The sequence below is a fragment of the Trichechus manatus genome, unplaced genomic scaffold, assembly GCF_000243295.1.
Source record: "Trichechus manatus latirostris isolate Lorelei unplaced genomic scaffold, TriManLat1.0 scaffold00204, whole genome shotgun sequence".
Taxonomy (NCBI): Eukaryota; Metazoa; Chordata; class Mammalia; order Sirenia; family Trichechidae; genus Trichechus; species Trichechus manatus.
The window spans coordinates 205,509-217,505 of record NW_004444140.1 but is presented as its reverse complement, the minus strand read 5'-3'; the positions used below and the strand labels follow the sequence as shown (position 1 = coordinate 217,505).

The 11,997-nt window shown below is 47.3% G+C and overlaps 1 pseudogene; it reads right to left on the bottom strand.

The window, feature by feature from the left end:
* Positions 1-4,627: 4,627 nt before the first annotated feature.
* LOC101355482 (glutathione S-transferase Mu 1-like) lies at positions 4,628-9,632 on the bottom strand (annotated as a pseudogene).
* Positions 9,633-11,997: the final 2,365 nt, after the last annotated feature.

The following is an 11,997-nucleotide window of genomic DNA, read 5'->3' as shown; positions in this document are numbered from 1 at the left end:
ATTCTCTGTCAGTTTTCTCACTCCATTTGGTGCTTGGCTGAGTTCTTTATCTCTTCATTTGATGTTTTAGGGTTTCAGGATTGTTGTATTTTCTGTTCGGCTTAGTTTTTCGGATCTTTGCTGTGGAGGGACAGCGTGGTGCTTCTGCCTAGAGCGCCATTTTGCCGGAACTCCCTAACACTACATAATTTAAAATAAAGTTTAGCAAAAATGCTTTGTGATAGTACCCATGACAGCAGAGATAAATTGGCAACAATATTAAACCAACATGGTGGGGTGAATTTAAAGGAATTGCCAAGGATGTTTTTAAATCATGTCCTACTGCCAAAGACACAATCCTGGTAAAATTTAAGGTGGGACATGGACAGGAACCAAAGTCTGGGGGTTGTCTTAGTTAACTAGTGCTGCTATAACAGAAATATCCCAAGTGGATGGCTTTAACAAACAGAAATTTATTCTTTCACAGTTTAGGAGGATAGAAGTCTGAATTCAGGGCGCCAGCTCCAGGGGAATACTTTCTTTCTCTGTCGGCTCTAGGGAAAAGTCCCAGCCATCAATCTTTCCCTGGACTAGGAGCTTCTCGGTGCAGGTACCCTGGGTCCAAAGGACACACTCTGCTCCTAGCTGTTCTTACTTGATGGTAATGAGGTCCCTCTCCTCTCTGCTCGCTTCTCTCTTTTATGTCTCAAAAGAGACTGACTCAAGATACAACCTAATCCTGTAGATTGTGTCCTGCCTCATTAACATAACTGCCTCTAATCCTGCCTCATTAACATCATAGAGATTAGAATTTACAACACACAGGAAAATCACATCAGATGACAAAATGGTGAACAATCACACAATACTGGGAATCATAGCCTAGCCAAGTTGACACAGATTTTTGGGGGACACAATTCAATCCGTAACAGGAGCCCTTTAAATTTACCAGTGGACTTTATACAAATGCTTCTTGCAATGGATTATAAATATGTTCTGGTTATTTTTTATTCTCAAGGTAGATCAAAGGCTTTTCTTAACAGAGAGCTATGGTTCTAAATGTGGCAAAGAAGTTTGTTTGATTTGTTTTCCAACCTGGAAAATTTCCACTTACCTCTCTGATAACAGCAACACTCATTTTACCAGTATTGTTATTAAGGAGGAATCCCTGGGTGGTGCAAATGAGTGGCTACTAACTGAAATGTTGGAGGTTTAAGTACATCCAGAGGCTCTTTAGAAGAAAGGCCCAAGGATCTAATTCTGAAAAATCAGCCCCTGAAAGCTTGCTGGTGTTGGAACCCAGAATTGACTGTGGGGCCTTCTCTAGAATAATCCCACCTGTGGTCAGGCACACTCCCTAACCCTCCCAGAGATTCAGTGGGCTACCGGATACCTCTAATATATTCCTTCTGTTTTACCACAAAGAATCCTAAGTGATATGCCAGTCTGATTAGGTCTATCGTCAGATAAGATCTTGTTTTTAACCTTAAGCCCAATCCGACCTGCTCTAAACCATTGCCTGAAACCAAGATTTCTCTTGGACTTGGGTGTAATTGACTTTTATGCCCACTTCTTTGGGTGTAGCAGAGACGGCAGTTGTCCACCAAAATCCATTCTCTCCTTCTTCCACAGAAATATGAGTCTACCCTTTGACTAGGTATAGCCACAAAACTGAGTCTCACCAAAGTGAATGATTGTAACCTACACAATTTTCTTCTCACTTGTGGAATGAGAAGGTGCTTCCTACGGTATTTTTCTCTTTTCCTCCCTACATTCATAATTGCTTCAATGAACTTCACGGGGAAGCACCAAAGGACATGGCAGGGCCACAGATGGAAGGCCCCTGAGACCCTGACAACTTCGTGGAGCAGGACTGCCCGCCAATCTAGACTGTTCCCCATGGTTCTAGCACATGGGAGAAGAATAAATGTCTATTGTCTATAAGCTGTGGTCTCGGGGCTCTTCAGCTTAATTATTTCTCTAAACAATGCAGTGATGATGGAGAATACCCAGCATGGAACTTGTGATTAACAACAGTGATCACAGACCAGTGCAGGAGACACCATGCAGACAGCCATGCTCTCCCCATCCAGAAAGAGAGAGACACTGATGGGGTGTGAGCACTGGAGGAGCCCTAAGGAGCCCCAGGTCTCAAGACCTCTGCTAGATCCTGGCCACAATACACTCATCTTTTTTGGTTGCCTCGGTTTGAAGCACATAGATGTGCTACTTCTACCCTCGACTTTGAAATGTATGCTTCCATCTTTTACATTATAATTTGACCGCAATGTTTTCATTTGCAACTGTCTTTGTTTATTATCTTCCTCCCTTTTAAAGCACTGTTATTTTGTTCTTTTCCTTTAATAATTACCTTTTAAATTTCAAATCTAATATTTTAACTTTAATATAGTTAACCAAAAAACCAAACTTGTTGCCATCAAGTCGATTCCGACTTGTAGCAATCCTATAGGATAGAGTAGAACTGCCCCATAGGGTTTCCAAGGAGCAGCAGGTGGATTCGACCTGCTGACTTTTTTGGTTAGCAGCAAAGCTCTTAGGCCCTTTAAATATGAGCTTCTAAGTCAAGAGTCCTCCAACTACAGCCACTTGTTTATGTAAATAAAGTTCTATTGGCACGTAGCCCAGCCATTCATTTATGGATTGACTATGGCTGCTTTCACACTAGTACTGGGTTGAGTGGCTGACTGAGACTGTGTGGCCCGCAAAGCCCAAAAGACTTCCTATCTGGCCCTTTAGAGAAAATGTTTGCTGACTTCGGTTCCAGGTGTATATTTGTCTTTTATCATAGTGTCACCCCTAACTGCTATTACTTTTTTCCTTTTTATCTCTTCTGTCCTGGTAGTGCAATGGTTATGTACTTGGCTGCTAACCAAAAGATTCAAAGGTGGGAGAAAGACCTGGTGATCGGCTTCCATAAAGATTCCCAGCTAAGAAAACCCTACGGAGCAGTTCTACCCTGTCACATGGGGTGGCTATGAGTTAAAAATAGACTCAATGGCACCTAACAACAATAAACTTTGAGCTTTACTAACTTTATCTTACCAGGTTCATAAACTTCTAGCGGTTGAACTTTTATCTTACCAGTTTTATCTTTTTTAATTAATCACTGACTTCTTCACTACTTTTAACGTCACTCCTCTTGCTCTCTTTTTATTTAATAACTACAGGACGTGCACTGCAGGCAATGACCATCTGGCCAAACCCCAGTAAGACTGTTCTCTGAATCATCTCTCGCTATGGGCCATGTCTAAAGGCTGCGCCTCAACAAGGCCCCACTCCACAATTTGGCCATGATATGAGGACTCTACTCAGCCACATGGTTCTCCAATGAGTCCTGCTCCTTTGTGGGTAATCTGATAGAAACGCCCACACCACCTCCTGACCACCCAGATCTACTATACATTGGCCTGGCAAACAGGGCCTGCTCATCTTGGGCCAAGCTTTCCAACTGGCAGCTAGAGCCTATTGCCACTTAAGCTACAGAGAGCTAGTGGCTCATTCCACCAAATATGTTGATTTAAAATCGTGTGAAGTTTATTGCATATCACCAATGGTACAAATAGCTACCTCCAGAGCTCTAAATCCCAATCGTGACTGTAGAGTTCTCTAGGGCCTTGCCTAGAGATAATTCTTTCAAGTTTCCAACTTTCGTTGGATATTTACTGTGTGCCAGGCACTGTGATAGACAACAGAGATAAAAAGTCAGATAAAACATAGATTCTGTCCTCAATAATTATGATCTAGTTGGGCAGAAAAACAAGTAAAACTACAGTCATAATATAGTGGGATATGCTGTGTTGAGATTTATTGTGAGTACAGAGAGGTAGGGCATCTGAATCAGTGAAAAGCTTCCAGGACAGGGTGAAGGGGGTAGTCCCCCAGGAACCCACATCCCTGTGGACTGCTCAGTCCCTTGCCCACCGCCCCAGCCCCCTCAGAACCATGCACACAGGTCCTCATGGACTCGATGAAAGCTGAATGAATGAAGGCCCCAGGCACAGCAGAGCTTCCTTCTGACTAGATCCCCATGGTGAGGAACAGAAGGACATAGGGAGGGGACAGAAATGAGCAAGAACCCTTATAACCCTATCCTCCGACTCCCCCCACATAGCCCACAATCCATCCAGGTCCTGCCCCGGACACCAGAAAACCAATGGAAGACACCCCCTCCTACAACCACCACCACCACAACCAGAGTTAGTCCTGTATCCAGGTAGCCAAGAGGACAAGACCCAGCAGGTGTGGCTCAGCCCTCACCTGGGGATCAGCAGGCTGGGCCAGGGACCATGCAGGAGCAGGGCCCACACAAGCCATACTGGTCCCTCAGGGCAGAAGAGGGAGCTCAGAGCTGAGCCCTACAGGCCATGGGTCAAAGAGCTCTTCAGAGCAAAGGTGGCACTGAGGGGAAGGGTGGTGTGGTTGGCTTCATTGCAGGGACAAGAGAGGTCAGGAGGGGGACTGGCTGAAGGGAAGTGGAAGTTGAGGCTGTAATGGGCCTGAACAGGGTGGGGTTGGGCGGAGAAAAGGGGGCAAATAAGGGAGTGAGGTGGGGTGGTGGGGGGAGGGGTGTTCTCCAGGCAGCAGGCACATGACTGGCTCCTCCTCCCATCTCCTGGATTTACAGGCCCTACTTATTGTCCCACAGGGTCTCCTTTCCAAAGATAGGACGTGGGTAGAAGCAGCTGGACTTCATGTAGGCAGAAATCCTCTCTAGGCCCTGAGGGTGCCAAAGAGAAGGCCAGAGCTCAGGTTTGCTGCCCTGTTGAAGAATTTAGTAAGATAATTCTTCCATTTTTAAAAATCTCTTATCTTAATAAGAGCTCCCACGTATGGAGATCCTACACTACTAAGTGCTTTATATCTACCAAGATTATAAATAGGACTATAAAATTCTCTGGGCTATGCTGCGTAATAAATTCTACTATCGCCATTTATCAGAAGGGAAACCGAGATGCACAGAGATTTAAATACCTTCCAACTGCTCACCCAGTTAGTTGGTGGACAGGGCTGGAATCCAGCTTGGCTCTGTCTCTCCCAAGTCCTGGGCTCCTTCTGCTGCACCCCGTCCCCTCCCCTACAGAAAGACTTCTCACTTCCAGTGGAACAAACTTGCTCCTTTTGTAGAGGGAGACTTCCGGGTCATGCCCGTCTACCCAGGGTTTGCACACAGAATGGGGTCTGAGCAGAACAAAGGGGCTCAGAACATGCCTGTGCAGCCTGCAAGAGAGGCCTGGATCTCATGGAATGACTCAGCAAATCTGGGTAGAGGTTGACAGGGGGAGCTGGACCAGCAGGGCCAGGTTCTAATTATTCCACTTCGGGAGAGAGTCTAAGCGTTTCAGCCTGATAACTAAGCCCAATCTCACTCTGCCCCAACCTACCTCACCTCTAGCTAAGGTGTCCAGGTCCAAATGACACTCAGGTGTGTGTTTTGGGCTATCATAACAGGACAGATAATTTTTGAAAGACTCAAAGACATATGGAACTTCCCAAACCTAAGGGGCAAAGCCCTGGTAGATCACAGGCCGCAGTCTACAGCCGACACTCAAAATCATCTTAGCTCTTGTGTAACCCCCAAGGTGCTCAGCTTGGACCAGAACCAGAAGTTGATGAGAACTAGTCAAGAAAGCAGATCTTGCTGGAAAGGAGTAAAGGAATAAGAACTCTAGGCTCAAAACCCTGTTGGGCAACTGCCTCAAATTCTCGAATTTATAATCAAGTAGATTGGGTTGCTCTCAACTAGCTGACCACATGTGATGGATGATGGCTGTGAGGTGGGGTCCAGGCTGTGTTCCCCTAGAATCCAGTTGGCACCACACACCCCATTCACCTGTGATGGCTACAGTTATCTAACCACACTGAGCTTGGAGGGTGGGCTTCAGGGCAGGGCCATGTTTGCAGGCCCCACTGTGCCTGACCCAGTGCCTCATCCACAGGAGACCATCAGTGAACATGAGTTAAATGTACTGACCCATCTCAGAGATGGAAAACCTTAGACAATGGGGAAGCAGAAAGGGTAGAAGACAAGAGGGAAGGACACTGTCCCACCATAGAACACTTAAAGACAAAATCCTTCACAAGACCACTCACATAAATACTAGAACCCCAGCACCTCTATAGACCTAGGAACTTCAGAAGTTGCCCACAACGTGGATTGGATTGGTGCAAAGCATTCTGGAGGTGATGTATAAATACTGTCTGTGTCTTTGGAACTTAGTAGCAATCCTACCTTATCTCAGTCCTGCTACTGCCAGCTACATACACACTCCTCAAGTTCTGCCTCACCCATATTTTGTTGGGCTGCGAAACTCAGGTAGGAAAAGGGCCTGAGCCGTCCCATTTTGCACAGAAGAATAGTCACTGACTACTGCCCATAGAAGCTGCCAGGAAGCCTGGCACAGCCTGCACTGGCTCTGTGACCTTGAGCAAGTTCTTCACCACCTTCAGTTCCAGTTTCCTCATCTGTAAAATGGGGGATGATAATTCCATCTACCTTGTAGTAATGTTGTGAAGATTAAATCTGGCACAATATATGTTAAATGTTTAGCACGGGTCCTGGCATACAGCAAATGCTCCATAAATACTACCCATACCCATTGCTGTCAAGTCAATTCCGACTCATAGCGACCCTATAGGACAGAGTAGAACCACCCCATAGAGTTTCCAAGGAGCGCCAGGTGGATTTGAACTGCCAACCTTTTGGTTAGCAGCCACAGCACTTAATCACTATGCCACCAGAGTTTCCTTATAAATGCTAGTTACTCCTAGTTTTAGTTCCAAAACTAGGAAAGTGTCATGGAGAAGGGAGAAGGAACATCAAAGAGGAAGGCGGATCAGGGGCCTCACCTCAAAGTGGGCCATGAAGCCTTCAGGTTTGGGAACGTGTCCAGGCACTTAGGCTCAAAGATACGGTTCTGGTCGAGGACATCGTAAGCAAGGAAATCCACAAAGGTGATCTACAGAAAGCCAGGGATGAGTGGATGGGAAGCTCCGTCATCTGGGAGGAATGACAACCCTGTGTCCCCGTCTCCTTCCGCCTTTACCTTGTCCCCTGCAAACCATGGCTACTTCCCCAGGAACTGTGAGAAGAGCCTCATCTTGTCAGGGAGTCCCTCCAAGTACTGTGGCTTCAGCTTCTCTTGTGGCAGAAAACAGCTGCCACCACCCTCAGACCCTGTTCCCTGGGCAGAGGGGCAGCTCCCTAACTGCTGGGATGACCCAGATAGCCATGGGTGAGCCACCATCATCCCTGGACTGCCCCTGGGCCGGTGCCCAGGCTTCCATTTAATCCAACCAGCATTTATTAGACCCCTAATAAACCCCATCTGTAAGAGATCTGGGAAGGCAGAGAGATAAATAACACCATCTTTGAATCTGTCACCACTGATCTGCAAACAACCCACCTATAGGTCTGACCCACGAGTGCTCTGAGCACCTGGCCGAGCATTCACCTCAGATGTCGGGTAGAATCACAGAAGCAAAGAACTACAAGAGCTAAAATAAGGAAGTGGAAATTCTAGTCCCTGGGTTGGCACAACAATGGAGAGGACTTTTTAACACTTTCCTGAAAAGTAAGCAGAATTTGAGAGGATGAAACAAAGAAGGGAGTGGAAGGCATTCTTGCAAAAAGACTTTGTGGTGGACACTGTGTGGCTAATAATTCGGATTTACAAGAATCCCTGTGGGTTTTAAGGGGAAGATACCAGGAAAACAAGATAAACACGTTGTTTAGGAACTTAATTTCCACACTGAGGGGAATGTGGACTTCATCCTAAAATTGAGGCGATTGATTCAGAGTTTTGATTTGAGGAGATTTAGAGTTATGGAGGTCACTCTGTCAGCAGTATAGGGGACCCCCTGGAGGATCTGTAGGTCTAAGGCGTTCAAATGGCACACAGGACAAGTACAGATGGGAATGCAAGAGTCCCATCTACTGATCCAAACACTGCCCTGGCCCAGCACCACAGGAACTCACAAAGTCAGGGCTGTAGCACACCCTGGCCAGCTCCATGCGGGTGTCCATAACCTGGTTCTCTAAGATGTCCACGCGGATCTTCTCAGCTTCTGTCTCCCCACCTGCAGCCCACACATCAGACACTCACATTCAGCATCCCACCCCAGCCAAGCCCAGGGAATGGCCGCCTGGCCTCCTGTGCCCCCGCACCTGCCCCCAGCCCCACTCACACAGGTTGTGCTTGCGGGCAATGTAGCCATGATGGCATTGCTCTGGGTGATCTTGTAAGGCCCATCAATTAAGTAGGGCAGCTGCAATGGCAATCAGGCAGGTGTGTTGTACCATCAGGCTCCCCAGCACCGCTATCCCCTGTGAAAGGGCAGAGCTGGGACTTGGCACACTCAGGTCTGGCCCATGGTAGACACTAAATAAATACACGTACAGCGAATGCATGATCTGGAACAGGGAACAGAATAGAAAGGCAGTGAAGAGAACCAGGAATGAGAGAGGTGGAGCAGAAGGCAGCTGGTTGTAAAACTCCAGGCTGGGGAAAGGAGATGGAGGGAGAGACACCTTTCAATCCCCCCCCACCCCCCACCCCACTCCTGCACTTACATGGGGGAAGTCCAGGCCCAGCTTGAATTTCTCATTCAGCCACTGGCTTCTGTCGCAGTCTGGAGCTATGGTGGAAACAATGAAATGAAAACAAACATCCTTGTAGTCCAACATTCCTTCCCCAGAAACCATACCAAGAGTCATTGTAAGACCCCTTGAAACTGGTGGATCTGGAAGCTGACAGAACCACTAACTCTCACACTCACAGAAGTAAGGCTTACAAAAGAGGTGAGGGCAGCTACTCCCTCCCAGTATCCTGAGCCAGCAAGCAGAGCTGCACAGCCAAAGGGAACCCAGGAGGCGGCAGGCCCCAGATCTAGGAGGTGGAGGCCCTGCAGAGGTGGGCAACAGGTGGCCAGGGGCACAGGCTGCTTGTTACCAATCAGCATTAGCTGGCAGAGAGGTCAATACAAGGCTGCCATTACCGTCCCCCTCAATGTATGTCTTTTCCTCATAGTTTGAGTCTGTGTATTCCAGGAGCAGGCGGATGGCATGACCCAGCTGGGAGAGACAGCACGGGGAAGTGGTCAGAGATGGAGGGATCCTGACTGCCGGACTTCATCTCCAGGTAAGCCGGCGCCACCCTCATCTCACACAGGTGAGAAAACCCCACAGAGCGAGCTGCATTTGCTGCTCACTACGCCCCACCCCCACCCCAACTGGGCCCAAAGTGCCTAGCCTGGAGGAGGACAGACCGCAGGACGGGGCTCAGCTCGAGCAAAGCTCGAGAGAGGAAGTTTCTGGAATCGTTCCCCGAGCTGCTCAGCACTTCCTCACCACCGCGCCCCCGTCCCATCCGCCCAGATGGACCCCTCACTCACCCCACGAACGTCCCAATAACCCCAAACGGTGGCCAAGGTGCAAGTTTCCCTGAAATCTCTGGACCTGCTACAAGGGCGCTGGGATGAGACCTTACCCAGTCACCCAGCGGGAGGGGCGATCTGTGACGTTCGGCCCCGCCCCGCGCCTGGGATCTTCCGCACACTTCCCCACGCCTACCCCGTGCCTTTGCTCTCGACCCACGTGCGTCTAGCCTGCAGGCGCCCGTGGTCCTATAAGCCATCGGCGCCGGGCCCAGAGAGCAGGAAGAAGTAAATACGGTTTCTGCCACCAGCCCCTAAGAATTGGGTAGCCGAAGTTTGGATGCACAGAAGCCGAAGGCTCCTGGACCCCTGAATCCCTCGGTGGCTTTAGCCGCCGGCGTTCAGACCTCTGCTAGGTCCAGGGGGAGATCGCCTTGCAGTTGGGGAAAAAAGCCGGAAACACAAGAGGAGCAACTCTTCTCCCCTCCCTTTCCTCAGGCCCTTGCTCAGCCTTGTCTCCTAAGTGCTGAGTTCTCTAGGACTCTGGGAGGCTCAGGCTACCAGAGTCAGGCCAAAACGTGACCGCTCTATGACCAGAGAGTTTAAATCAGCACCTGTACAAGAAACAAGGAGCAAGGACTCTTGGCCAATCAGAAATGCTCCTTGGAGTCCTATGACTTCATAATTGGTTCTCTACAGGAACAAATTGTCAGTGGACGGAGTGACCAGCCTCGACAAGGGACAGAGAATAGGAAATGTGGTCTCCCGTGTTTTCTTTTCATGGACTGTTAAGGACCCTGCCCTTTGTCAGTCCTCTGGCAGAGGATTATAAGGACCACCCGTAAATTCATCGGTTAGCATTCCAGCCCAACATGTGAATCTAAATCCAAGAATCAGACCCTGCAGTGGGTCTGGGTATGCAGTGCAGCCCCAGAAAAGTCTTGCCAGCCAGCTAGATGACCCTCACATTAACCCACTCCCAAACCAGGACAGTGACCTGAGAGTGGTAGTCACAGAGGGCACGTGAGCAAAGCTTTTCCTGAGAGGGGCCAGATGCCTGGCCTGCTGCTGAGGGAGGCTAGAGAGAGGTGGGGCCAGCCTGGAGCCAGGAGGACCACCCACAGGACCAGTGTCACACAGACACCACAGTCCCCACAGTAGACAGGGTGCAGACCCTCAGGTGTTTCCAGTCCTATGGATTCTAGTCCTGGCTCTGACTCCTGACTCATGTGATCTTAGGTAAGACCAAGAACCTCCAGAGCCTATTTCCTCACTTGTGAGTTGAGACGCGTCCCTCAGGTAGCCTTTGAAGTCACTCTGTGGCCTGTGGACCTAGGGTAAAATCTCCACAAGATCAATGTCCTACCTACCAACTTTTCTCTTTGAAGGCAGAAGTTTATTTCAAAACGAAGATAACATGAAATAATTTAGCCTGTGGTCAATTTTCTTTGGTTTAAAGGGTACTATAAGATTTAACAGATCTATGAAAATAGATGAGAGGAAGTTTAAAAAAGAAAATGGTTTATAGTTAATAAAGGGCAAGGTTGGTGCACGATAGATAAATCAGCTTTTAAATTTCTGCAATAAGAAGGAATGAAGTTCTAATATAGAATACAGTGTGGATGAACTTTGAAAACATACTAAATGAAATAAGTCATACAAAAAAAGGTAAATATAGTATGGTTCCATTTACTTGAAATATCTAGAATAGACAAATGCATACAGACAGAATGTAAATTATTTTTTACCCTGGGCTGGGAGGTGACAGAAATGGGGATTTATTGCTTAATGGGTACAGAGTGTCTATTATGGGTGATAAAATAGTTTTGGAAACAAATAGTGGTGATGGTTGCACAACATTGTGAGTGTGATAATGCCTCTGGATCTAAACTTAAAAATGGTTAAAATTGCAAATTTTAGGGTGTGTATTTTTTTTTTCCACACAAAAACTAACTGTTATACTGTTAGGATAACAAGGTATAAGACCAATATTTCAATAATGGTGTCAAACTCTAAAGATAAAGGGTGACATGGAGGATGCAGTGGAAGGTAGACTTTAGATCACCCCTATTAGAACATAGAAGTCGGATGGTCTGCAGGTCTGTGCTGAGTTGGGGAGCTCGGAGCCTGTGTCACTAGTGGCCAGCAGGCAGCAGTCCATGTTGGAAATGCTCCCCACCTGTTCAAACAATGCCAGTCTTCCCAGTTCTTGTTTCAGGTCCAGGTTCAGGAAGCAGCCTCTGACAATAAGGTGGATTTTTGCCTACAGGGAGACCATGCACCAATCCACACACATAAGTGCCTGCTTCTCTGAATAGTTCTAGTTCTCATTATACAATAAGGATTCTGAATTTTATACATCTTGGAAGGAAAAAAATTGCTAGATTCAACTGCGAAAATAGAAATCATAAAGGATAAAAAAGCACTAAGATAAAATAGAATAATAACATTATAAGTAGGTAGAACAGGTACTGTTAAATTAGTATTCATCCATTCTGTCATTCATTTAGTCAAAAAATAATCTTTGAGATCCTGGATGTCTTAGTTACCTAGTGCTGCTATAATAGAAATACCACAAGTGGGTGGGTTCAACAAACACAAATTAATTTTCTCACAGTTTAGGAG